Here is a 26,710-nt window from a genome sequence, read left to right on the forward strand (position 1 = left end):
CAACAGTTTGTGTCCTCTACTCAACTTTATACATAAATAAGCAGACAATCCATGTGAAATTGTAGTTTTTATTTTAGAAAATAAAAGCAAACAGACAGGTTCCATAGAAAAAAAAACTGATGTAGGCATATTCAGAGAGCAAATGCGATACTTTGTTGCAGAGTCAATTTGCTGATGAATTGCAACAATGCAAGATGATACAGATCCACTAGTTTACAGAATACCACTGCATAAAAAATAAAAGCAAACCTCTTTTTATACCGGACAGTTTAGTTTGTACAAGTATTTCAGGCATGAGCAATAATGCAACACGTGAAAGAAAACAAAAGCTGGATAAACGCCTGGTATACACCTCAAGCGAAAAAAATGAAAAGACCAATGGTTAGACCACAGCTGAAGATAAAAATAGAATAATCCACGTCAGGAAATAAATCACTTGCAGCTTCACAGTAGTGCCCTTTATAAAACCAAAAGTTGTAACTGAGATGTAGTAGTCAAGGTAGGAAACGGTTCACGTGCAGTCACACCACTTTATTAAACAAGAGTAAGCGCTTTCGCGATCTAAGTCAGCTGATCGCTTCTTCAGACTCATAAAAACAGTTAAAACATTGGTATTTAAATATGGTTCAACCAATGAAAAACACATAGAACTATGACAGACTAATTAAAATTGCATACATCAGTACATTAATTTGCCTTATATTCTGCACAAGATGAAATAAAATATACATATAACAGACACATTTTATGTAATAATCCATATTACTTAATGTTTTAGTGGTCTCAAGGAAACAGCATTGTTCAATCCAGGAGACCCATCTACCTGAAGTAGTAAAATCCATCTTTGTTCAGCTTCCTCTACCTTATTCCTTATATCACCTCTCCTTACTTTTATTATTTCTCAAACCATGAAATTAAAAATGTTTCCCATCTTCTTCTTCCACATGTTTTGCTAAAGCACTCGTGTTCAAGGATACGTTCCCTTTAGACACCTATTGGTTTTGCCTATATAAAAAGGCATGACAGACAGTGCAGAAGCTGAAATAAACCAAATTTTGTGTTCTGCAGTCAGCATAAAAATCTATATCAATTATAAATCCTAGTGTAGGATGTTTATATGTAGATTTATTATATAAATATAGTCACATGCTGTACAATTTCTGCAAGGAAAAGTCCCCTGCCTATCAGATAGGATCATTCTTTCATTGTTTCTGGATTTATAACAGAGTTGCCTTTTTAAGGACCCTCATTGAGTTCCTAGATGTTTTGGTTAAAAAGACAGCGTTAGACGAACTTACAACAGGGATGTATAGAAAATCTACATGGAGAAATAGTATCTTACATAAGACTAGTATGCATCCAACATTTGTACACAAAAATGTAGTGAAAGGACAATATATGAGAATAAGCCGCTTACATAATACAGATGAAGGCTTTGTGAAGACAATGACTATATTAGAGAAAGACTTCTTAAACATAGGTTATAGTAAGAAAGACATAAATGAAAGCTCTAAATATACCATTGAAAATTGGGATGGGAGATGTAAACCGATCCTCAAATACTACAGAAGATGTTAAAAGCGAGGAAGGTCATGATTTTAAAGTTAGATTAACTATTTTTGAGAATTGGAATGTTTTATTGTCAGATCCTGACTTGAGAGAATTGTTAGAAGATAGACCCAGCTTTTCTTTTAGAAATAAGAGGTCCTTAAAAGGGCAACTGTTATAAATCCAGAAACAATGAAAGAATGATCCTGATAGGCAGGGGACTTTTCCCCTGCAGAAATTGTACAGCATGTGACTATTTATATAATAAATCTACATATAAACATCCTACACTAGGATTTATAATGGATATAGATTTTTATGCTGACTGCAGAAAACAAAATTTGGTTTATTTCAGCTTCTGCACCGTCTGTCATGCCTTTTATATAGACAAAACCAATAGGTGCCTAAAGGAACGTATCCTTGAACACCTTAGAGATATAAGAAATAAAAGACAAGTGCTTTAGCAAAACATGTGGAAGATGATAGGAAACATTTTTAATTTCATGGTTTTAGAAATAATAAATAAAAGTAAGAGGGGAGGGGATATAAGGAATAAGGTAGAGTATGCCGAACAAAGATGGATTTTACTACTTCAGGCAGATAGGTCTCCTGGATTGAACAATGCTTTCCTTGAAACCTTTTTTAAAATCCAGACCACTAAAACGTCAAGTAATAGTGATTATTACATAAAATGTGTTATATGTATATTTTATTTCATCTTATGCAGAATATAAGGCAACTTAATGTACTGATGTATGCAATTTTAGTCGATGTCATAGTTCTATATGTGTTTTCATTGGTCGAACCATATTTTAAATACCAATGTTTTAACTGTTTTTATGAGTCTGAAGAAGCTATCAGCTGACTTAGATCGCAAAAGCGCTTACTCTTGTTTAATAAAGTGGTGTGAAACTGCAAGTGAACCGTTTCCTACCTTGACTACTACATCTCAGTTACAACTTTTGGTTTTATAAAGGGCACTACTGTGAAGCTGCATTTCCTGACGTGGATTATTCCATTTTTATCTTCAGCTGTGGTCTAACCATTGGTCTTTTCATGAGCAATAACGCACTTCTAGCCTGCAAAGTTTATTTTAGATAAAATTATATATAATACACACGCACACATTTACTGAGAAAGTCTGACTTAGAACAAAGCCAATTTTCAGCAGAAGCCAGGGAGAAATGCTCCCACTGCACATCTTTGTAACATGGGAAGAAACCAGAACACCCATTGGAAACCTGCACAGAAGGCACTCCAGCTGAGAACTGAACCTCTTGCTGTGAGGCGACAATGCTAACGTTGCTCCAGTCTCGTCAAAGTCCTTGCTTGAATTCCACTTCTGCATTTTGCCAAGCTATCCAACATTCTTTCAAAGAGGTGTAATTTCTCGTTACAATCTTCTGGTTGTATCTTGTACCATGGAGCTGATGTTGTGACTAGTCAGCCACCCACTTACATGGTTATCAAACAGTTGCATATTAAAGGATTTCATACAGAGGTAAAGTTTAAATCATGGCACCTTGAACAGTACAGCAGACATCTGTTTTCAGTATTTACTAAGAGACAAATGTTTGTTTACAGGTACAAGTTCTCTACACAAGTACTCTTGTAGGACATAACAGCAGGCTATATTCAGAAAAGAGAAGTAGCACACTGTAAAGCTAATCTTTGCAGTAAGCACAGTCATGCAGGACATGTGCAATTCATGGTGGTAATCAGCATGACCTAGTGACGACATGACATTCAAATGAGATGGATTATGGAAATGCATACATCAATAAACTTTCCTGCATATACTCTGAAAGCAGCATACAAATTTGTAAAATCAACCCAATATATACTTACCAAGTACAAGTTCATAGGTACACACTAGGCATACAGTTCAAAAGACCAATGAGAAGCATAGCCAGCTAAGCAGGAATACTGTTGAGTGAATTAAGCTCCATGATCAAGAATTGCCATGCTGTATACCCCACCCCATAGAGGATTTATGATTTACCAGCTATTCATCCAGAATATTTGATACAGCCCATGTGTAGCATTGGTAGGCATGCACAGGAAGTTATTCCTTGGGACTGAAATCTGTTGTGCCAGCTATGTTCTATTTGTGTCTGTAAAGTTTAAAGCCTTTGGTGTGGGTACTCGAGTTTTGCATAGCTGTAAAAGGTAAAGCAGGGTGGAATGAGCCAACATACCCTACAGGTGGACAGCGCACTGCTTGTAAAAGAAAGGCATACAGAGCAAAAACGTCACATATCAAAGACGCCATGTGAACCCTTATCTCGGTAAGTTTGTGGCCTCAGTATAAATATAACTTTGGCTTTAAAACACAAATTTTACATGTTATACCTTTTCTACTGCACTACATCACAGGTAATGAGAGCATGTTTCAGAAGATGCTACATAAAGTTTCAATTTACATGAAGAGCAAAAGCAAGGTACCAAGTCAAACATGCAGGAAGCTCCAAGGTCAAAAGATAGTCGAAGGTGCAGTGTGCATATTAAAGGCACAAACTGGTTCTGCAAACAAAAGATGACAATGTTAGGCATGTTAAATTGGTCTTGCATACGAGTGGACTTTTGTTTTAATTAGACTAACACTAGCAGGGTGTGTGCCCTCCACCGTTTCAGTGCTATGAAACATACAAATGGACAATGTACCTTCCTAGTGTCTCTAAACTGCAGTAGTAAGCCTTTGTAAGCCATCCAGTGACTTGTACTGAGGGTGTTTATTATTCTCACATGTCCACGATACTGTGAATGAATTTATACCAACACTTGTGCCGTTTCCAGTGCCACTCTTGCATCGAGCCCACTGTTAAAGCAACAAATGTCCAATTCTTCACCTGACCTTTTTTGCCGATTGCCCCTGCCTGAACTACACATTTGTCCGATCAGAGCTGGGAGTACCTTGTATGGCTTCTGTTTGTATATCCAGGAAGAACTGGAAATCTGTAACTGCTAAAGAATTTCACTTTGTATTAAAGGTTGGAGTGGTTCCTGCGATATAGGAGCCAGTGAAGGTACCGGTGACAAAGACTGTTGGCACTATAGTAACCAGCATCAAAGAAAGACAAGTGATAAAGGATAGACGCTGAGGTGCACGGTACTTAAACTTGAGATGCCGAGGTAGTCACCATTACCGGAATGAAAGACAGTTCCGTAATGTTTGTGGTATCCAGCTTCGGTTCCACAGAAAGTAGTGGGAACCAAAGGTTTCGATTTCGTGTGTGCTGGGGGCAAAGGGAACCCCAGCACCGACTGTGTGCTCTGGTATAGTAGAAGACGAAGACACCTTGGATTTAGCACCTCTAGGCTAACTAGACAAGGCCTCTAAGGGCTCTACTACTAAAAGCATGACAAATATCACATGGTTGCTGAAGGCGTGCTGGGCCCAAGCAATAGACAAGCAGCATGACCATTGAATTTGGCATTTTCCTGCTACAACCAGAACATTGTTTAAAAGCAGTTGCCTTTTATCTGCCATGTTGAGTAAAAAGATCTAACAGCAGAAGACACACAGATGTGTGAGAGAACAGAAGAAGAAACCAACAACGATGGTAAGCCAAAAATTATTTATTTTACATTTGTTGATCAGGAGAGTCACAACTGGATTCCAAGTCCATTTTCAGTGGAGACCCAGGGGGTAAAGCTCCAAGAGAAATTTTTTTTTTTTATTTTACAACAGTTACAGACTTTTGACAATTTCCATAGAAGACACTTCACATACATATTAACTAACAGATAAGATACATTCATTCTCTAAGACATTAAATTTTTAGAAGACATCCCTAAGTTTAGGATTCCAATCTATCAGAGTAAAAGCAGAGACGTAGAATAAAGCTGAGAGAGCGCAGATGTTTGCAATAGTTAAGAATAAATTGATTTACTATCAGAGTAAAAGCAGAGACGTAGAATAAGGCTGAGAGAGAGCAGATGATGTTTGCAATAGTTGAGAAGGATAAATTGATTTACTAAAAAGAGTTCAGGGATGAGTTACAGGCACTGGGTGGCAGTGAAGAGTTACCAAATAGCTGGGTAGCAGAGCTAGTAAGAGAAATGGCTAGGAAGGTACTTGGTATGACATCTGGACAGAGAAAGAACGACAAGAGACATGGTGGTGGAATGAAGTACAAGAGAGTATACTGAGAAAGAGGTTGGCAAAGAAGTGGGATTGTCACACAGATAATAAGAAAGTAGACATGAGTATAAGGAGATAGGTGCATGGCAAGAGAGAGGTGCGGCTAAGGATAAGGCATATGAAGAGTTGTATGAAAGGCTGGACACTAAGGAAGGAGAAAAGGACCTGCACCGACTGGCTAGACAGAGGGACCGAGCTAGGAAAGATGTGCAGCAGGTAAAGGTGATAAAGGATAATGAGGGAAACATACCCACAAGCGAGAGTGCTTTGAGGGGATGGAGAGTACTTTTGAGGGGTTGATGGAGAATGAGAGGGAGAGAAGGATGGATGATGTGGGGATGGTGAATCATGAAGTACAATGGATTTGCAAGGAGGAAGTAAGGAAAGCTATGAAGAGGATAAAGAATGGAAAGGCTGTTGGTCCAGATGACATACCTGTGAAGCATGGAGGTGTTTAGGTGAAATGGCAGTGGAGTTTTTAAACAGATTGTTTAACGAAACCTTGGAAAGTGAAAGGATGCCTGAGGAATGGAGAAAAAAAGTGTATTGGTACTGACTTTTAAGAATAAGGGCGATGTGCAGAGCTGTAGTAACTATAGAGGGATTAAACTGATCAGTCACAGCATGAAGTTACGGGAAAGAGTAGTGGAAACTAGGTTAAGAAGAGACATGACTAGTGATCAGCAGTATGGTTTAATGCTGGGAAAGAGCACTACAGATGTGATGTTTGCTCTAAGTGTGTTGATGGAGAAGTACAGACAAGGTCAGAAAGAGCTGCATTGTGTTTTTGTAGACTTAGAGAAAGCATATGACAGGGTGCCTAGAGAGGAGTTGTGGTATTGTATGAGGAAGTCGGGAGTGTCAGATGCATGTAAAAGTGGTACAGGATATGTACAAGGGTAGTGTTACAGCAGTGAGGTCTGCGGTGGGAGTGACGGATGCGTTTAAGGTGGAGGTGGGATTACATCAAGGAACAGCTCTGAGCCCCCTCTTATTTGCAATGGTGATGGACAGCTTGACAGACGAGATCAGACAGGAGTCCCCGTGGACTATGAGGTTTGCAGATGACACTGATCTGTAGTGAGATTAGGGAACAGGTGGCAGAGACGTGCTCTAAAGAGGAATGAAGGTCAGCAGGACTAAGACAGAATATGCGCGTGTGAATGTGAGGGAGGAATGACGAATGGTGAGGATGCAGGGAGTAGAGGTGGCGAAGGTGGAGGAGTTTAAATACTTGGGATCAACATTTCAGAGTGATGGCGAGTGTGGAAGAGAGGTGAAGAAGAGAGTACAGGCAGGATGGAGAAGACTGTCAGGAGTGATTTGTGACAAGACTAGTACCAGTAAGAGTGAAAGGGAAGGTCTACAAGAGGGTAGTGAGACCAGCTATGAGGGTGGATAGGATTAGGAATAAGGGGGGGGGGGTGCAGAGTACATTGGGAAAATATGCTAAGGAAGCTACCGGGTAAAGAGGAAGGCCTATGATAAGGTTTATGGATGTGGTGAGAGGACATGCAGGTGGCTGGTGTGACAGAGCAAGATGCAGAGGACAGGAAGAAATGGAAAGATGATCCACTGTGGTGACCCATAACGGGAACAGCCGAAAGATGATGTCTTCACCTGGTTTTAGTTAAGGATAACAAATTTATTTACAATGTCTTCTCCTGGTTTTAGTTGCTTATGGAAAACACAACATTGCTGGGGCAGTTTTTCCCTAACTTCCAGAGAGATGGCATGAGCAGATTAACAGCCCCAAGTGGGTACAGTACTAGGATTGGTTGGCTTAGCAGAGTTACTTAAGTTAGGTGAAGTGTTCTAATGAGCCATTAGCCAGGGGGATACAGGAGGAGAGTCAATTATTCAAAACGTGAGTTTTAACAAGTTTCTTGAACTGTGATGGGGATTTGTCGTCAGCTATGTGGGGCAGGAAGGGAGTTCCAGGTTTTTGCTAAAGATTTTTTAGGGTTGGGGTGTTTTCAGAGTTATCCATTATTTTGTGGGCTAGTGATAGCTGATTTGAAGTAGTAGTGGTAGTTCCAGCCAATTGAGTTTTTTAGGCATTCACAGTGATGCGTTCTGGTGGGAGAGGTTGTAGCAAACTTGGCTTATTACAACTATCAAGTTTGTTTAGGTTGGATTTGTGGAGATTTGTAAGCACGGGGGAGGCAAAGTAGGGTGGATAGGAGAGTCATCGCTATTGTAGTTGTGGAGTTGTCAGTGAGGAATTTAGTGACTCGCACTTAACCAGGTCCACTACTCCTCTATTATTATCAAGATTCACACTGCTAATCCCTAAAGCCAGCTGCATTCAATATGCAGAAGACTCATCTGCTCAGCCACCTCCCCATCAGACTTGCAAATCTTAGCCCAAAATACATACACTACCGAGAACTGGCTCGCCAACCAACACCTACTTCTGAACCCAAATAAAACTAAACATCTACTCCTCTCCCACAAGTAGATCCACCACACTTTCATTCTCTATCACATCTAACAATGGTACCACTACTTCCCCAGATAATTGCACCAAACTGCTAGGGGTTATCATAGACTCAAATTTGACCCACAGGTCAAAAAAACCATACAGACCATCAATAAGAAGCTTGGATCACTGTATAGAAACAAAACAGTTTTAATCCCACTAGCTAGGACTGCAATCGCCCAATCACACCTACTCTACTCTTGTATGCCTTGCCCGTACTCTCAAACTTCAACAAATCTGAACTAGGTAAGCTGTCCCATAGCTACAATCATATTGCCAGATTCGCCACTGGCTCCACCTATATAACCAACCACTGCCAGAACCTTAAACTAGAGTGGCTAGAACTGCCCAGCTTAATTCAATCAACTCTTAATAGCACACAATTTTGTACCACCCTGAGGATACCCCCTCACTTAATATAGCAACCCAAGATCCATACATGACGATAAACTACTGGTCCAAACCCATAAAGCTAATAACTGCTGGTGATTACCTGTTTGCCAACTTCATTGGCAAAACATGGAATTTGTTGCCAAACTATATAACCCTACAATCTTCCAAAAGTCTCAAAAACCTCACCGCATCTCAAAGTGAATTGGCTATGCCCATGTACCAACCATGATCAAGTTATAAACTAAAAGCATATTCGGCAATTAACTTGTAACTACATCACCAAGCTCCGCTTCCAATCTGATGTCTCTTACTTTAAGAGTCCCTACTAGGGAACACTACTAACCCATTGTATATAATCACTTCGTTTTTATAAGTGTGCTACCTTCTGCGTAATCTATGCAAGTTTGTCTAGGTGGAGCTTTTCTCCCAGAGCCTCCGCTGAAAATGGACATGTATCCAGTTGGACTATCCCAGTAAACAAATGTAAAAAAAAATAATAGCCCAGTAAACAAATGTAAAAAATAATAATAGTGCGATACAGTAGGCCAAGTTTATGTACTTTATGGTTATAGAAATATGTAGGTCAAATTAAGCTGATTTCAACCCCTTAGAGGTAGAAGAAAGGGATAGCCCCGTAAATAGGAAAATTAGACACGCACACGCTGTATTAATAGCAAAGCCAGTTCAAAGACTCAGAACAGAGTTCCCATAGGTCAAGAATAAATGAATTTTGATGACATCAGATTGTATTTTAAACTATTTAATGCATTTCCATCTTGACAAAGGAGGCAAGCGTCTAGTCAACAAAAGCCCCTTGGAGAAAGATTATACCATTTCAATACATTACTAAAAGAATTGTGCGCACTTCATACATAGATTTAACAAAACACACACATCTAGCATATACAAAGGTTTGCAAGATGCAATTGTCCAAAGCAATGTTGCCCTGTGAAATAATGGAAACGGATTAAAAGGGTATGGTTGCATGACTACATGTACTCCTAAGCAATACTGCAGACCATATGAACTACCAGTGAAGAGGAAAAGCAGCATGTGGCAACAAGTATAAAAAAATACAACTGCCTAGGCTGAGGATAATCATTCCACAAAGTTTTACAAAAAACACAAGCACATACTTAAAGATACAATTTCACTGCAAGGGTGCCGATCTGAGTGTGACTAGAAAGGAAAATACAACAAACTGTAACCTTAGCACTTCCTACAATAAACAACCCCCACCGAAGTTTGTGAAATCTGACCTGCAGTATGCCAAGCTTCTCTGAAAACCCTGCCTTTACCTGAACATATGACTTAACACTCCACTAAAATGCAAAGTCCTCTAGTAAGAAACAGATTCTACAAACGAGACAATGCCCCTTAAAAAACACAACGTCACAGCAATAATTAATCTGAGAGCGCAAGATTAACAATACCTCACAATTTAGACCACGGCAGATCTTAAAACAAAGGGGAAGGATCACAGAAAAGAGCAATGCCAACAAGACCACTATAACTAAAATTTAAAACTTGGACCCACACAGTATGCAGAAGGAAATTAAACGTTGGGATTTTTGGAACAGAATGCTGTACGGGCCACAGGTACAAATAAGATCGAACAAACCACCCCTTAAAAAAAAAAATATATATATATATCCTCACAAATAAAAATGCCACACGCAAGAGATTGCAGACTTCTACAGGCACAGTGTTCGTACGATGAATTTAACTGCTGCAGTTTTTAGCACAAGTGCACCAAAAACTCATCTACAAGTCCAATTCACTTTCCCCTGGGCACCCCTCCATTGCGCCCTAAAATATATACTTACTGTAATTTTCTTAAGTATTCAGTAGAATACTACAGCTTGTCAAAAGATGCAATCACCTGAAAAAAAAAAAAATAATTACAATCTGCAATAAAAGTAGAATGAAACATGCTTGTAGAAGCAGTTTAATAGTACTGAAGCCTCAGTAAGAAACTGTAATCAGGTACAACACATGTACTCATACGAGGTGTCAGAAAAAAGGGATCATCACAGGCTTCACACACAATACAAAAGAATGGAAAACCAGTGAAGCTAACAATTGTCACATTTCTGCAAATGCTTGAACGAGCAAACAAGTACAAAACACAAGGAACAGGTGTTCTAAGTACACAGCATTGTACATCTTTTTTGGTGAAAGAGCAGGCAGAACGAATGCAGAAATTGGGAAGGATGTAAAGAACAGTCACCCCAAATGGGACTGCAAATTAAGATGCATTCAAGTACCTTGACCATCTGGTCACTGCAATAGCCTCCACCCCACAGCAGACGCCTCAGGAGCAGTAGCTGGGGGGGGGGGGGGCAGAGTGAAGCCGTAGCCTAAGAGAAGGCTCTTAATTTTATCTGCACACAGCAGGGGCCGCCATATGACAGAGGTCTCTGGCAAGTAGTGAGAAGGTACATTTATGGGCCATCTACATAATGGATTAACCAAAAGCCAGTAGGGTAGTTCTTAAAGCTTGAGCAACCCCCCCTTAAACTTTACAGACCAGTTTTAGCCTCGCATGACCAAAGGCCTCTTCAGGGGAGAATCACGGTGGTATTAATATGGAAGACAGCTAGGGGTTGTTGGGTACCAAAAAAGAGGCAAGAAATATTGCTCAGATGTTTTCAGCTCAAGGTAGGTGGGTGTATACGTTTGGACAATCAAGCTCAAAACTGCCAAAAGACTGTTCCAGAAAATAAAAGCTGTCACTGCTTGCAACAGTTGTGGGTTAGGAAAAACCTACACCACTTCTTTACCCTATCATAAGCTCCCACACATTCCTTTATACAGTTGCAAATACCACCCAGCCACATTTCTCCACTAATTACATATACACTGACTCCCAACATTTCTTCCCCGAACAACACTCTACCCTTCCCAGTGTGGGTACAGAGTGTGTGTGAACTCCCTCCTCACACTTTCCCCTAGAACCCCAGGCACTACGTGGGTACTGAGAATGTAAACGTGTGCGTGTTCCTCACATGTTCCCTAGAACCCCAGGAACTATTACTAAACATTACCACAAGGCTGACTCCCAGTGGGCTAACCTGAAGATAAAGTGTCAAAAGTGTCCAGGGAGTGGGTTGTGGTAAATTGTGGTAAAAGACACAGTTAGAGGTCCCAGCTGAAACCCTGGGCTTGTACTGAGCAACTCAAAAAGTATTGATCACTAGCCATCTATCTTTGAAGGCTGGATTACAATCAGTTCATTAATTAAAAAAAAAAAAAAAAAAAAAGTGATTAGACAAGGTGAAAGCATGCCAATATTAACAAGCAAATAACCCAACCCTTCCCCAACTCTCAAAGCTAACATCAGTACATCCTACAGACCACCACCAGATTTTTACATCACATTTTGACTGCATTATGAGCTAGACACATGCAAAATCATAAACCGACCCTCTCCAAATTTCTATGTAAAGACAAACTTTGCTACAAAACAGGCTCACATTCTGGGGAAGAGCACCTATAGTCAAGGTAAGATTAAATTAATTACCCGCTACTCTTTCAGCACCATGAATGTAGCAAATTCTCACATCAACTTGCCCAGTCCACTGAAAAAAAAATGCTCCAATTTCACTTTTAGAAGCAATACAACACTGAAGCCTCAGAAAAAAAGTTGTAATCATTACATGTATTCATACGAGGTGTCAGAAATTGAGAGATCATCACAGGCTTCACAATTTATATATATTTTTTTGTTTTGAGGACCCAGGCAACCTGTTTAAGGCTCTCCTTTCAGGGCAATCCATAAACACAGCAAAAGGACAAGCAGAACACCAAACAGATAATGCACAAGATTTAGGTGTGGTTGAATGCAGACATTAAGCATAGCACTGTAAATTTCTTGGTGGGGGAAGGTCATAAATAAATTGGCCACACCTTCCCCCAAATAGACATGGAAAGACTACATGTATAACATTTACCTGTGATTTTCTTAAGTGCACCCACTCCATGATATTACAACCTGACATGTCAAATCTAATAGAAAACACAAAGTGACAATTCAGAGAGAGAGAAAAAAAAAACCTTTATACAAACTAAAAATCCTCTTAGTAGCGTGACACTGAAGCCTCAGAAAGAAATTATAGTCATTACATATATTCATACAAGGTGTTAGAAAGATCACATGCTTCACACCAAATTGATATTACATTTGTTTACTGGGATAGTCCAACTGGATACATGTCCATTTTCAGCAGAAGCCCGGGGAGAAAAGCTCCACAAAGAAACTTACATAGATTACACAGAAGTTAGCAAACAATTATAAAAACAAAGTGATTATATACAATGGGTTAGTAGTGTTCCCTAGTAGGGACTCTCCATTGTCATGGACAGACAATTAAAAGTAAGACATCAGACTGGAAGCAGAGCTTGGTGATGTAGTTACAAGTTATGACAACTGCAGAATATACTTTTATTTTATAACTTAATCAGGGTTGGTACATGGGCATAGCCAATTCACTGTGAGATACTGAGTTTTTTTTTTGAGAGGCATTTGGAGGATTGTAGGGTTATATAGTTTGGCAACAAATTCCAGGTTCAAACAGGGATTCATAAAACAACTTAACTCAGTTAAGTCAGTTTCTCATACAACTCACGCTACATAAATGCGTGCAAACAAGAGCACAAGCAGGATAATGAAAGTTGTGCTTACCATAAGACTGCTATGGACAGAATGGACTGGGAGGAAACCCAAGATTGACAAAGTGTACACAATCTGGGTAGCCTCATGAAAGGAGGCCTCGAGTAACAGTGGCTCCAAATGACGACTGAAGTCTGGACACCTCATACAGCATACAATGCCTTGTGAAAAGTACACCCCATCAATACAGTTTAGGAATGATGGAAGAAATTTCTCCATGGCTCCCTTAGGGGTATGAAAGCAAGATTTGTTTACAGGAAGACAGGGTTGAGGATCAACAGCCATAGCATCTTAAACTCATCTCACAGATTTAAGCCAGCTCAAAAGGAAGCAGAATAAGAACAGACCTAAAGGCCAGCTAAGTAGAGGCACAATGAGAAAGAATCCCCCCCCAAAAAATCCTTACAAAACCTTTAAAGAAGCCCCACATGGAAAGGAAGCATAGCAACCAAGTGGACTTTAAGCACAGCTCAATCCAGAGACAAAGATTACCCTCATACCATCCTTGCTGCACTGCCATTAAGCAGCACCACGAAGTGGCAAATAGTAGAAAACAGTTGCCTGAATGAGGAGTTTCTAAATCAGCTGTCTCCATGCAATTTCTTCAGTGCAACAAACACGTCTGCAAGAACGGTACACAATAGCATATCTGTCTGGTAGCCATAAGAATAAATGGAACCATAGACCCACCTTTCCCAAAATGGCCCTGCAGAAATGGGGGGGGGGGGATTTCAGAAAAAAAAATCCTATTGACTAGGCCGTTTTCTCAAAACGTTTCTGAAGGATTCAGCTGAACCAGCCATTCTGTTTCAGGGCGACATCTTAAACCCAAAAATGTATAGCAGTAATCATAAGCCCTTCCTCCAGCTGATGAGGGATTAGTACCCAACTGGGGGGTAGTACCCCATTTCCCATAATGCTTTGAGAGTCAGGCCAGACAAGGCACTAACTTGGAATTCCCATGCCATTGGCATACAATGGGATCAGAGTAGCTGTAATTTTTTTTGCCTTCTGTTTTTCAGCGGCGTTGTCCAGACTTCTGATGTTTGCAGGTTGAGAGGTTTGTCGCCAATCTTGTTTTACAGTATACTTATAAGCTATCCAGCTACAACCAGAAAAGTAACTAATTTGCTGGTCTTTGTTCAGGGTTTTCTTTTGTAGGCCAAGAGGAATTGATTCTGCAAGGGTCTCAGTGCAGTGTCCGTTTTAACACCTCTGCAGTACTGTGGGGGGAAGGGACCGTCAGCCCCCTGCATAGAATCATGAAGTTGTAGGCTAATCACCCTGGGGCTCTTACAGGCCTGGCCAAGGGTTACCCCCCAAAAAAGAAAAAAGTGATTGTTGGTTACGTTAAAGGGCAGAGGAAGTATACTCCTTGCGGACTGCAGTTCTTGGGGTACTTCAGCTACAAGTAGGGAAGGCAAACAGCAAAACATTACAAAAATATAACTGTATAGCAAACGATACAAATAAAACCTATAACATAAATAGATGGTGAAGTGGTAGCGTTGTCGCCCTACAGCAAGAGGTTCTCTGGTTCGATTCTCGGCTAGATTACCTTCTATGTGAAGTCAGCGATATTGAAGTGCATTAACCCACCAGTTAGTTCGCGCAGGGATGGTCGTGGCCGCTATGATTGACATGCTGGAGGGCGTCGATTAAGAACGGTAGTTTGCCATGACTGACAATACACACTAATTCCGTGTCATGTAATTAAATGTTTAACAGGCAATAAGCATAAACACTTGGTAAAGGTGTTGCATGTAGTCATTAACATTCAAATAAGCACCAAGTATGAACCTACCCCCTAATCATGCACCAATACAGTTAAGGGCAGTAGACAAATTCATAAACACTGGCATTTTCCACAATACTTGATAAAGAGGAAATTGTAGCAGATGGGTACAAGTGCTAGATCATCTGACAAAGGATTTGAATCAAACTAAGCAGCCAGAAGTGATTGAGTGGTATTACCTCACATTAACAGTTAAAAACATGGGGATTTTGACAGCAAAATTTAAAAGATACAGAGGACGTACAGTTTAGATTGGCGAAGTATTAAATGCATGAATACTAAAAACAAAAATGAACATGGGACCACGGCAGTAATATGGGGGGTGGGGGGTTACGAATAAGCCTCTCGCCTCAGTATGGAAAGTTCCCGGGTGTCGTCGGATCCTCCGCTTGCACCAAAGGACCTTGGCAACCCCGCTCCTGCGCGGCAATTGACTATTTTTATCAAGGACAGTGGGGTGGTATCTAGAGATTCCCAGCACCAGGGATATGTAGGAGAAAACAGCGAAATTGGGCCCAAAAATATAACGAGAGATTCATTTTAAACAGCACGCCCACCTAATGCTGCTATACGAAAAGAAAGATATATAAACACACCAGCTTTATTGCGTCAAACTACTCACTTTTCAGACAATAAAAGGCACACTGCTCAATTTAAACCACCAACATTTCTAGAAAACGAAGAGTGCGCCAACACGTTTTCAGGTGTTCTCTTACTCACTGTCTCAAACACGCTCATCGTTTGCATCCGTTTATTCAACTACACCGGACCCAATACTTACTGGAGCACCACGTGCGTTTCAAGATCCAAAAATGTATGCCGCTGCCATCTCCCATGACGCTACTTGCGAGAGAAGTCGCCAACCCTTAACTATGGCACATTCAACCATGCGCCTCAACTTAGTGTCCCTGATTTTGACTCACATTTTCGCGATGTCCCTCTACCCCCCCCCCTCTTAAAACTATCGACTCGTACTTAAATGAGTATAGACATTTTACTTCAGAAAATGTAAAAATCCATATTATATCAAGATAATAATTACTTGCATTTAAAGTGTCTCTGATTCGGTTAAGATTTGTCCTTCACTGACTGAGAGCTATAGAAATCACGTTTCAAGTAACCATATATCAAACATATCCACCCACACCTAGGGCAGTGGTTACCCACACACCATGCTTATCTGTCGCCCATCTTAGCGTGCCAACTAACAACATTTAGTACCACACATCCACGAAATATTTTCCAATAAAATAAGTGTTACCTCACCCTCACACACAAACTAACGCTATTGCCTTAAAACTCACCGAAAGCAAGTAGATGATTCGAGATACCATACATAAGACCTACTGATAGCAACCACGAGCATTAACTTCAGTCACACACCGGAAATCATCACAAAGGACGTAAAGCGTCCCCCCCCCCTTTCCCCTACGCGCGTTTTTTTCTCATTCACGTGCTCTCACTATTATTACACTGAGCGCTTAAGCTCTGGTTATGGCGAGAAAAAACCCATAAAATCTTACTGTTGCAAAAGTCTCCCAGTTCACATCCTCCTGATCTGCTGTCATAGCATCGACCGAAGTTATGACCGTCAATACCGACCTTTTAAATCGCAGCAGAGGGTCAAGAGAAATACTAATTTTAAACGGTAGATCCTAATTTGCCGTACTATAGCGTCAAATGAAGTTATCAGTACCGACATTTATACAAATCACGGTAGATGGTCAAGAGAAATACTAATTTAAAACACTGACAGCCTTCTTATGCTTGGCCATATTTCATTAATGATAAGGATACTACACTTGGAGATTACCGGAACTGTAAGCACTTTATTCGGTATGTTCCCATAACCAAATCTGACTTTTAGGAAATCGGACGGTAAACCTAAGAGAAGCAAAGCTAAATATAAAGTGCCTGAGTAATAGCCGTTGAGATGTATAGCATAACTTTTGCGTCACGGTTTAAATGGGGCTCTATTTCCACGCCAATAGTTAGATTGTCCTACACTGACATTGCAGTTTTATCCCTCAGCATGCCATCTTTCGAAAAAGACATTATACAGAAACCCCTTCTGCCTGAGTTTCAGGTAGCCCGGGTGGATGTAGAAGATCCAGGAACATTATGGAAAACAAGAAAGGGAAGACCCACGGAGCGGTGGGTAAATTTCCCCCTTATAAGTGGGAATACCAAATCGGGTCTCCCACGAGGACTAAAAGTGTCTTGTAAAATCTCCACAGATTCCTGTTGGGGTAACAGACTTCCTCAAGATGATAGTAGCAGCAAAGGGTTTATAGCCAATTAGCTTGCGATATTTCTTACCCTTTCTTGGAGCACGCGTTAACAACGTCTGAGTGGGGCAAGTATGGGTTACATACACAAATATCCACAACAGATACACGTTTCACTTTCAGCGCTTTATCCCAAAGTCTCACCACAATCGCAAAAAAAAAAAAAAAAAAAAAAAGTCTGAAGTAAAAACAGCATTTAAAACGTTTAAATAAAACTGTTGCTGCTTTATCACATATATTTATCCATCGTTAACGCACAAACCACCTTACAAACAGCTTACTGCACACACCCGACTATTAACAAAGAGAACTCACTAGTACAAAAAACCGCAAGACAAAAAAAAGCCAGTGATGAAAGAGTGACTACAGGAACCTTGTAAGGCCAAACATCGTAACGTTCTACGTGAATTCGGTATTTGTAGTTCTTTCATGGTAGAGACACCGAGATATTAAGTTGCTTGAACTACTAATCCCTATACTATCTACGACATTCCAACAAAACAGAGCCAACTTCCTGGAAATAGTGTCAAAAAAGGAAGAACAGTAAAAGGGGCAGGAGACTGAATTCGCAGCTGCTGGTAAGAGAGCAAACGAAAGTACTCATTTTAAGCATATACTTCATTTTTTATATTTCATTCCCAGGACGGTCATTGATATGCAATAGTAGTTGCTTAGTGTTGCTGTTGTCATTTATCAGTTTTCAGCTATTGAGAAAGAAATACAAAAAATAATTTTGCATATTTCTTTTGGAATGTAACGTGTGAATATCTTGACTTTAAAATTATGTCTGTTGTTATCTTAAGGTGGTATAGCAACTGGCCAGGAAAAGAGGTTGTAATGCCCTTGTATAAATCACTTACCAAGACTTTATAATATTTCTTCAAGCTGCAAAGTGAGACTAACCTGCTTTTATGTGAATGTCTTGGTGTTTTACGGTTATCTTTTCCTCGGATGAGTTCTAGATTACTGTTATCTATGAAAATCGGTGTATTGTCACTTTTTATTCAAGATGTGAGGTACTTTTGGAGATAAATATTTTTGGTTTCCAAGTTGGCCTGTGTATTTGTTTTGGGGTGTCTTTTTAGCATTGTTGCTCATACGCTTTGCGTTTGATAAATGTGATTTATTCTGTATTTCTAACATCTTACCCTTTTCACGATCCTTGCCAAATCGGATGTACAATCTCTGTATAACTTATCAGTTATTGCTTTATGTGGTTGTTGTCTAGTTTTTGCTCATATTGTAATTTCTAATTATTTGCTTCCTTACAGTTCATTTTATGATACTTTGCAACAAATCTGTTTAACCCTTTAGTCTCTGTATTACTTGCCGACCGATATAGTCAACATCCTGGCAGACAGGTTCAGTGCAAACTTCACCCCCAAAAGGGCCCATAACTATACCAGAAGAATGTAGTGCCCCTGAAATCACAGACACTCAGGTTAAAACAGCCCTCTCCAAAGCCGAAAACACAGCATCAATGGGACCGGACGGTGTCCCAGGCTGCGTCCTACACAAGCTCAAAGATGAACTAACTCCTCACCTAAACACACTGTTTAAACTCAGCCTCTCCACAGGCTACGTGCCCACAGAGTGGCGCACAGAAATGGTTATTCCGCTCCTCAAAGGTGGAACCACAACGGACCCCGGGAACTATAGCCCTATAAGCCTGACTAGCTTGGTCTTCAAAGCTATGGAGCGCATCATCATGGATCTCATTAACAGAGACATTGGGAACCTCCAAACACTGGACCCTACCCAGTTCAGCTTTGTTAAGGGCAGATCATTCCTCCTAAACCTGGTGGACTTCTTTGAGACAGTTACCAAGGCTGTAGACGAGGGAAAGGTGGTCCACACAGCCTACCTAGGCTTCGCAAAGGCCTTCGACACCATTCCCCACTCAGGTATTATAGGCAAGCTCACCAGCCTGAACATAAACCCCTATGTCACAAGATGGGTTGCCATCTGGCTCACGGACAGAACCCACATAGTAAGAGTTGCGGGAGCTAGGTCCGACTCTAAACCAGTTACAAGTGGTGTTCCCCTGGGCTCAGTCCTAGGACCCCTCCTGTTTGGCATATACTTCTCAGAGGTACAGGCAAGCACAGGAGGACTATGGCTGACCAAGTTCGCAGACTACTACAAACTAGGGGCTATAATTGACTCTCCGGCTGACACAGACATCCTCCAAAAGGGCCTCACTGAGACAGATACCTGGTGTCAAAATCATGCCTTCAAGCTAAATGCCAAAAAGTGCATAGTCATCCCCTTTGGAAAAAACAAAGTACCCACAAACTACCACATAGGTGGTAGCCCCCTAAATACGGAAGACTTAATAAGGGATCTGGAGACCCAAGTAGATAGTAACCTCTCCTTTGATAATCACATTGCCAAAGTGGTTAGAAAATCTTTCTGTGTGGCCCACCTAATCACAAAAAGGTTTGCATCCAGATTGAAAGAGGTCATTGGACCCCTCTACGCATCACTCATCAGACCCATCATAGAGTACAATGCCCCATTTGGAATGTAACTTACAAGACACCTGCAACAACTGGAAAGACCACAGAAGTACCTCACCAAGAGGATCACTGGCCTCAAGCAGATGCCCTATGCAGCTCGACTGAAGAAACTCCAGCTGTACTCGGTTGCATACCGCCTACTCAGAGGTGATCTCTGCCTGACATACAAGGCCATGCCCAACCCAGAATTGATGGACATGCTCCACCTAAAGAAAACCATATCCCCTCAAGTCACACGCTCCAGGGATCTAAACCTCACCACAACAATAAATAGGACGTGCTGGAGGGATAGATTCCTGTCCCAGAGACTTCCCATGCTTTGGAACAAGATTCCAATCTACATTAGGCAGAGCTCCTCGCTAATCCTCTTCAAGAGAAACCTTGACGAGTGGATGGGAAACAGAAAGTTTACCCCGGGGATCACTTCAGTGGCTCTGCTGGACAGAGACACAGGGAACTAATCTAAGGGGGCGGCGAAAGCCAACTCATTCCAGCTAGGCTTATAAATGCCTTCGGGCAGATAGCCTAGTACCTACCTATATATTTGTCCTATGTGGAAAATTTCTGTTTTGATTAACCACTAACCAGGCTAACAAAATAATGCATAAACAAATACATTTGTACATAAGCAACTGGACCTTTTGTACCACACTACTTCCTGCTACTTGCAGTAGAAGTTTGCATTTAGGTTAGTACATTCTGCCAGGGTTGATGCAATCATTTTGTTATGTCTATTGTCAAATATAGAGTTTTCATAGTTTCTATTGCATTTTAAATGTCTGCCACATGTGCTGCTCTTAGGAAACTCATTTAACTAGTCTATTTTATTCAAAGTTGGGAGGGCGGCCTAACGGTTAAGGTGTTTGCCTTACAATCACAAGGTGCAGGGTTTGAGTCTCACAAGGGATAATTGGCTAGACTTAAAATGGCTCGCAAGGGCAGTTAGCTTAGTACTAATCTATGAACCAGAGTGTCATAGAAAAGGGCGACCCAGAGCATACATTTACCCAGATCCCTCCAGTTAATTCTACTGTTAGATTAAAATGTTTTAATAAAAATAAGTACTAACAAACCAGTTTACCTACTTTCTTTTCATTAGTGTAGACTTTAGTGTTGGGCATCAGCTGATGGTGTACTTCCTCTGGGGAAACACAGAAAGGAAAGGGAAACAAGTGTGGAACTGCAAACCACTATGTAATGATTAGGATATCATAATATTACACTATAGAAAGCAGCATGTAGTTATCATTTAGAGAATGGCATTGCAATAGGTTGCTTTGGAGTGATCATGCTAAATCAGTGAAGGCTGTGGAGTAGACCCGCTAAATGAATAAGCAATTTCATTTTAGAGAAGTAATTTATGTTACAAAAGTTAGGATTAGGCATATTTTGTGAGATAGTGATACTTGTTCATACTGAAATTTATGGAAGTATGAAGGTAGGACACAAATTTTTTTGTGTGAGAGATGTAATTGTACATTATCATTGGAGACAAGGCTGTCGCATACATCGACTACAGTTACCAAAAAAGTTGTTGGAAATGCGCAATGCCACATTCTTTCTACCACTCCCAGTAAAGATTATGTGTGTAGAGTCACATATGCCAAGTCTCTTAAAAGTAATCTATCCAACCCTCAAAGGCCTCATGAATACACCCATAACGTTAGGGATTCTCAGCAACCCCACAAACATTCTAACAAAGCAACATCCACCATGACAATTATAGCTTCATCTGAAGGTGTGTCTCATCTCATAAGGCCGTAAGGCAAGCCGCCACACAAATATTCTAGTCCTGGGTGATTCCATCATAAGGCACACATGTTCTATTTAGTTAGATGAGCATGGCGAAAGTTGCAGTAAGCTCTCTATCAGAGTCAGGATCTGCTAGATCACTCATACTCTCAGGTCAGTGAACCACAAGTACCAATATGACTCTGTCATTGTACATATTGGGTGTAACTGACCCATAGAATATATGAAAAGAGACATGGCAGAGCTCTTGGACTCTGGGCCTGATTCCGAAAGACTTGCTCTCAGTATGCTCAGAGTCTAAGTGACCACCTACACTGAGTGCAGGTGTTTTGGAATCTGTCATCTGGTGTAAGATTGTTTATAGATGGGTCTTACACCAAAATAAGTCATTTACACTGAGAGTAAGTGTTTCAGAATTAAAGCAGACTTACACTGAGAGCAATTCATTTGGAATCTGGCCCTGTGTGTCCAGGATGGTATGAGCCTAGTATTGAGTAGCATTTTACCTTCTCTGAAGATGATGTTACAATAGTTTAGACCAGTTTACAGGCATTGCTGTATTCTGGGCTGTGGTGTAGTTCCTGTGTTGTCCATTACCTTACTTGGATAGAAGGAAGTTTCTTTGCTCACCAGTGGGAGTGGGGAGCCTTGAGCAGCCTACCTGTTCCTGTAGGAAGTGACCTCAGCACAAGAGCTGTAGTTATTGGTTGTTTTGGACCATTTCTAGCTCTTTTGAAGTTCCCTGTTTAAAATCCGCCTCTGGGCGTTTTTTTCTGGCTATACTACTCAGACAAGCTCCTCGTGGTCCTGCAGAGTGGTCCTAGCTACAGAGAACTCAGAAAAGCGACTACTTTCTGGATTTAAGTATTTTTGCTGTTTTTTTACTTGGAATAGCTTCTCTAGCTTACCCTAAACAAGCTTAAACTGATTTTTTAGCTGTTTGCTGCATTATTTTAAAATCTGCACTTAAAGTTACTTTTTAGTCGAGTTTGATCGAAAGTTTGTTTGTTTGTTTGTTTAATTTAACTGTTGAGGCTGCACACTAAAGTGTGCTAGCCTGTGTAACTGATTGAGTTATTACTGTTTCTGCATTTTCTGTGTGTTTCTATCTAAAAACAAAAAAAAACAAAAAAATAATCCTTGTTTTCCCACCTCTCCTTGACTAGTTTAGACCAGTTTACAGGCATTGCTGTATTCTGGGCTGTGGTGTAGTTCCTGTGTTGTCCATTACCTTACTTGGATAGAAGGAAGTTTCTTTGCTCACCAGTGGTAGTGGGGAGCCTTGAGCAGCCTACCTGTCCCTGTAGGAAGTGACCTCAGTACAAGAAGCTGTACTAATTGGTTGTTTTGGACCATTTCTAGCTCTTTTGTAGTTCACTGTTTAAAATCTGCCTCTGGTTTTGCGCAGTTGTGCGCATAGCGCAGCGCCGGTTAAACTTCTTTTGGCTCCGCCAAGTCTGCTCTTCAAATTTTCCCTTAAGGAAGCTCTACTCTTAGTATAATCAGACTACTCGTTATATTATAAGCCTAGCACTTGTTCTCGAAACTTCTCTACTAAGTAAGCACTGCATCCACCTACCACCCCTGTGAATATCCACTTCCCTTAAAGGCACAGCAATCCCTTATACTGTTCTAGCATGTCGAGTGGTAGATTACTGGCGTCCTCTCCAGTTCAGCTGGTTAATCTGGGTATTTTGAGACAATGCTACAATTGTCTCATGTACACAGACAACCCTCTCCTCCTCCCAACAAACATAAATACATGTGAGAGATGCAACTATATAGCCAAACTGGAGGCTGAACTCTCTCAACTCAGGGCTGGCATGACCAGACAGGAGGAGATGGTAACCACACACACAACAAACCCAGTCCCACATAGACCTACCACAACTGCAAACCAAACACATAAAAACACAAAGACATACTCGGAGGCTCTAATAAAAAACTTACCAAAACAGCAGAGGCTCCCAAAGCAGACATCCAAAAATCCACCACCTCAAAACAAAACACATGCAACACATACTTCAATAAATCAGTGTGTCAGTCAATCACAGCCCTTAAGGCCAAACACCATGCCTGATACACTAGTAATAGGTGACTCTATAGTCAGACACACTGATGTCCCGCTTACCAGGCTGAACAAGGAGAGGGTGACTGTGAGATGCCTATCGGGAGCTAAGATCCGCCACATAACACACGCACTCAGGTCACTCCAAAGCAAGTACAAATATGACTCCGTCATTGTCCATGCTGGCGTGAATGACCTGAGACATACCTCCCTGGACTACATGAAAAGAGACATAGAGGAACTCTCTGATTATGTAGCCCAGGCTGGTATGACCCTGACCCTGAGCAGCATCTTGCCCTCACCAAGAATGATGCCACAATACAAAGACAAGATGATCAGCTTTAATAATTGGCTCAAGTACTGGTGTCATTCTAAGGGGATCCAATGTCTGTCTGCCTGGGATGACATGTTGGACAAGCCACGCTGCTTCGCAAGGGATGGCTTGCACCTGTCACCACTGGGCTTCCGGATATTGGCTAAGGCTCTTGCCATCCCCATAGTGCCTTTTTTAGGCAAGGCTCAAAAGACAAACCCACCTCCTTAGGAAACAAAAATGGAAAAAAATTAAGGGTAATGCTGCTCAACGCCAGAAGTCTAAATCTCAAGATGTAGACACTCGATGCACTCCTCAGTATGGAGAACATCGACGTCTGTGCAGTAACTGAAACCTGGTTCAAGGCTCCTGAGAGCACCCCACGTTACCAGGCTATACCTCGTATCATGCTTTTCGGCCCCAAAACCCAGGCCGAACCACAAAGGGAGGGGGAGTGTCCATATTCATCAAGGACACCCACACCTCCAGGTTAGTAGCAACACATGAAGCATCAGAGACCATACAGGTGCAACTAATCATAGGCAAAACTGCTATACAACTGGTAGCATGTTACAGACCACCCTCCCAATCTCAGGAACTCTACTCAGCCTTCCTGAAGACATTGGAGGATATGAATGTATCACAAAATACCATCATACTGGGAGACTTCAACTACCCATACATAGATTGGGTACATTATTCTAGCCTTAACACCCTAGCCAAAAGGTTCCTGGAATTCATAAATCCAAATGCACTGGAACAACTAGTCACCTCTCCCACTATGAGAGATAATATACTAGACCTGATCATCACAAACATGGGGACAAAATGCTCCACACCGGAGGTATACCCCTCACTAGTGAGATCTGACCACAAACTAATCACCCTGGATATACATATCCCACCTCCACCCCCAGCACAAAAGACCACAGTGAAAAACTTCTCAAAAGCAGACTTCACTCTTCTTAAGACTGAGATGGTATCCTTTAAGCCAAACTGGGCCAGTGGATACCACATCCCACAATGCCGAATCCTTCACAAATGCTTTCTATGGACATCTCCAAGAATGCATGGATCATGCAATCCCAAATAAATCCAAGTCCCTCTCCACCAAAGGCAAGTGTCCTGTCTGGTGGACCTCAGCCATTAACAAATTGTATAACAAAAGAAGGAAGCTACTGCACGACAGAGCAAAATCCCATAAAGGGAAGACATCTCTGATCAACATTAGCAGAAAACTACGTTCTCTCATAAAAACATCCAAGGCCAACTTTGAGAGAAAAATCACTAAGGACACTAAAGATAACAACAAAGCCTTCTTCAGCTATGTTAGAAACCTGGTCGGAAACCCTCAGATATGCTCAGAGTTAGTTCACAACAACAAAAAATACACTGAACCAACAGATATTGCCAACATTCTGGCTGACAGGTTCAGTGCCAATTTCTTCCCTCCCTCACCCACAAAAGAAGAAATACTTATCCCAGCTGAATGTAATCTCCCTGTCATCTCAGATGTCCAAGTGAGAACCGCCCTCAACAAAGCTAAAAACACAGCATCAATGGGACCTGATGGTATCCCGGGTTGCGTGCTATGTGAACTCCAAGAGGAGCTAAACCCGCACATAAAAATGCTATTTAACCTTAGCCTTACTACAGGATATGTACCCGAACACTGGCGTACAGCAACAGTGGTCCCACTCCACAAAGGGGGTACCTCTACAGACCCTGGGAACTACCGCCCCATAAGCTTAACCAGCCTGGTCTGCAAAGCTATGGAAAGAATCATTATGGAACTCATAAACAGAGACATAAGGAACCTACAGACACTTGACCCCACCCAGTTCGGCTTTGTAAAGGGCAGATCCTGCCTTTTGAACCTGGTTGACTTTTTCAAAACAGTCACTAGAGCCATTGATGAGGGCAAAGCAGTCCATACAGCCTACCTGGACTTGGCTAAGGCCTTCGACACAATACCCCACTCAGGCATCATAGATAAGCTCAACAGCTTAAACGTAAACCCTTATGTCACTGGATGGGTTGCAAACTGGCTAAAGGACAGAACCCATAAAGTTAAAATCACTGGAGCAATGTCAGACTCAAAGCCAGTCAGAAGTGGTGTCCCACAGGGATCTGTCCTGGGACCCCTCTTGTTCGGCATTTATTTCTCAGATGTTAAAGCAAACATGGGAGGGTTGTGGCTGACAAAGTTCGCAGATGACTGCAAACTAGGCGCCATAGTCGATACACCAGCGGACACATACATCCTACAAAAAGGCCTCACAGAAACGGACAGCTGGTGTCGGAGTCATGGCCTTAAACTAAATGCCAAAAAATGTATAGTCATCCCCTTTGGGAAAAACAAAGTACCCACAAATTATCGCATAGACAGCAACCCACTGAGTACGGAAAAAGTAATCAGAGACCTAGGGACCCAAGTCAACAGCGACCTCTCATTTGACACCCTCGTTGCCAAAGTGGTTAGAAAAACATTCTACCTTGCACACCTTATCATGAAGGGATTCACATCCAGATCCAAGGATGTCATTGTACCCCTATACTCCTCCCTCATCAGACCCATGGTTGAGTACAATGCCCCATTTGGTATGTACCTCACCCGGCATTTGCAACAGCTGGAGAGACCACAAAAGTACCTCACCAAGAGGATCAAGGGTATCCAACATATGTCTTATTCTGCCAGACTAAAGAAACTCCAGCTCTATTCAGTAGCATACCGCC

The 26,710-nt window shown here is 41.3% G+C and overlaps 1 protein-coding gene, 1 long non-coding RNA gene and 2 other non-coding genes across 4 annotated transcripts in view; 1 reads left to right on the forward strand and 3 right to left on the reverse strand.

Annotated features, from left to right (window-relative positions):
• Nucleotides 1–16,445, reverse strand: part of LOC122816426 — a 197,614-nt gene extending 181,169 nt beyond the window's left edge. The window contains exons 1-2 of the long non-coding RNA XR_006367080.1: nucleotides 16,339–16,445; nucleotides 10,394–10,449 (exon numbers count right to left, since the gene is read on the reverse strand). This is a non-coding gene — a long non-coding RNA (uncharacterized LOC122816426). The remainder of the gene's footprint in view (nucleotides 1–10,393; nucleotides 10,450–16,338) is intronic.
• Nucleotides 10,528–10,606, reverse strand: LOC122817459. The gene has a single exon (XR_006367276.1). It is a non-coding gene; the product is annotated as a small nucleolar RNA SNORD60 (small nucleolar RNA).
• Nucleotides 12,197–12,271, reverse strand: LOC122817460. Its single transcript, XR_006367277.1, has one exon. It is a non-coding gene; the product is annotated as a small nucleolar RNA SNORD60 (small nucleolar RNA).
• Nucleotides 16,446–17,506: 1,061 nt separating the features above from the next.
• The window catches only part of TRAF7 (TNF receptor associated factor 7), a 1,047,901-nt gene continuing 1,038,697 nt past the window's right edge, over nucleotides 17,507–26,710 (forward strand). The window contains exon 1 of the mRNA XM_044089204.1: nucleotides 17,507–17,900. The gene's annotated coding sequence lies outside the window, so the exon portion shown is untranslated. The remainder of the gene's footprint in view (nucleotides 17,901–26,710) is intronic.

This window comes from Protopterus annectens, chromosome 12.part0 (genome assembly GCF_019279795.1).
Source record: "Protopterus annectens isolate FY-2018-M chromosome 12.part0, PAN1.0, whole genome shotgun sequence".
Taxonomy (NCBI): Eukaryota; Metazoa; Chordata; order Ceratodontiformes; family Protopteridae; genus Protopterus; species Protopterus annectens.